At 37.6% G+C, this 2328-nt stretch overlaps 1 pseudogene; it reads left to right on the top strand.

The window, feature by feature from the left end:
• Window positions 1–604: 604 nt before the first annotated feature.
• LOC102499784 (DNA excision repair protein ERCC-6-like) overlaps window positions 605–2328 on the top strand; it is a 3993-nt pseudogene continuing 2269 nt past the window's right edge.

The following is a 2328-nucleotide window of genomic DNA, read 5'->3' as shown; positions in this document are numbered from 1 at the left end:
GTACGGCTGAATGGATTGAAAAACTGTGGCACATATACTCTATGGAATACTATTCAACCATTAAGCACAACAAAACACTGACTTTTGACAGAAAGTGGAAGAATATGGAAGATTTACTACTGAGTGAAGCAAGCCAGGCTATGTAGGAGAGACACTGTATGTCCCCACTTAATATATACCGAATGTCCACACTCTATAACTGAAACTGATGGGCTAAAGTATGTACAAACACAGGAGGTGGACGTGAATGCCAGATGTGGGGTGTGTGGAGGAATGGGGCCTGGGGAAGAACATTTGGAGGAGGGATACGGAGACAGCATTGTTGAGACAGAGAGGTAGTGTTGTTATATTTTGATCAATTCCATCAGGGAGAAATGTTCATACATTGAAATGATCACCTTGTAAGCTAAATAATGTAATTGAATGTATTAAAAAAAGTAAATAAAATAAATAAATAAATAAATAAATAAAATATAAATGAAAAGAAAGAAAGAAAGAAACCCTCTATCTGTTGCCTACAAAAAATGCTCCTTGTGGACAAAGACACACATAGACTAGGAAATTCAAACTCCAGCCAAAGTACCAGAAACTCAACCGGTGGACCATGTAGCAGACCCAAACATTTGCTGAAGCTGATTCCTTGAGCCCAGAACAGTCTGAACGTTACCTGAGCTATGTGAAAGGGCCAAAGAAGCAAATAAAAATAGAGATACAGAAGAAATATTGAAACTTTTCAATTTGGCAAAGGACATTTTTCCCAATGAAAAGGTGATAAGCAGAATCCAAAATATTCAGAGAGCCTTGGAAGAGCTGGCAGGACATGATGATGGTGAGTTTATGGACATGTGCAATTCTGGCCTGCTGCTTTATCAAGAACTGCACGACCAACTTTTTGAGCACCAGAAAGAAGGTGTAGCTTTCCTCTATAGCCTATATAGGGATAAAAGAAAAGGTGGTATCTTGGCAGATGATATGGGGTTAGGGAAGACTGTTCAAACCATTGCTTTCCTTTCTGGTATGTTTGGTGCTTCATTTGTAAACCATGTATTGTTGATTATGCCAACCAATCTTATTAGAACATGGGTAAAAGAATCCATCAATTGGACTCCAGGAATGAGAGTCAAAAATTTTCATGGTCCTAGCAAGGAAGAACATACCATAAAGCTCAATCAGATTCAGTAAAGGAATGACATCATTATCACTACATACCAAATGTTAATCAATAACTGGCAGGAACTCTCGAGTTTTAATGGGCAAGATTTCGTATGGAACGATGTCATCTTTCATGAAGCACATAAGGTCAAAACCTCATCTACAAAGTCAGCAATATGTTCTCATGCTATCCTGGTCAGCAATAGCCTCATTCTTATGGGAACTCCAATCCAGAATAATGTACAAGAACTATAGTCCCTTTTTGATTTTGCTTGTCAAGGGTCCCTGCTAGGAACATTAAAAACTTTTAAAATGGAGTATGAAATTCCTATTACTAGAGCAAGAGAGAAGGATGATACACCAGGGGAAAAAGCCTTGGTTTTTAAATATCTGAAAACTTCATGACAATTATAAAACTCTATTTTCTCAGAAGGACTAAGGAAGAACTACAGAAGGAAAAGTCAAGCAACTCAGAGGTCAGAGTTAGTCAGAAGAATCCAGGTGTTGATATCACCTGTGAAATACCTTCCCTTTCTAAGAAAAATGATTTTATTATTTGGATACATCTTGTCCCTTTACAAGAAGAACTATACAGAAAATTTATGTCTTTAGATCATATCAAGGCATTGTTAATGGAGACATGCTCACCTTTGGCTGAGCTAGGTGTCTTAAAGAAGCTTTGTGATCATCCTAAGCTGCTGTCTGCACGAGTTTGTTGTTTGCTGAATCTAGGAACCATCTCATTCTCTGCTCAAGATGCAAATGAGGACGAGTCATCAGAAGCAGACCATATCAATCAAATAACTGATGATACATTGATGGAAGAATCTGGAAAAATGATATTCTTAATGGACCTGCTTAAGAGACTGCAAGAGGAAGGTCATCAGACTCTGGTATTTTCCCAATAGAAGCAAATTCTAAATATTATTGAGCACCTCTTAGAGAATAGACACTTCAAGACATTGTGAATCGATGGAACAGTTACTCATCTTTTAGAATGAGAAAAAAGAATTAACTTATTCTAGCAAAATAAAAACTACTCTATTTTTCTGCTTACCACTCAAGTAGGAGGTGTTGGCTTAACATTAACTGCAGCTACTAGAGTGACCATTGTTGACCCTAGTTGGAATCCTGTAACAGTTGCTCAAGGTGTGGATAGAGTTTACCAAATTGGAC

This window comes from Tupaia chinensis, unplaced genomic scaffold (genome assembly GCF_000334495.1).
Source record: "Tupaia chinensis unplaced genomic scaffold, TupChi_1.0 Scaffold147534_1, whole genome shotgun sequence".
Classification (NCBI taxonomy): Eukaryota; Metazoa; Chordata; class Mammalia; order Scandentia; family Tupaiidae; genus Tupaia; species Tupaia belangeri.
This window is presented reverse-complemented; position numbering and strand designations above follow the sequence as displayed.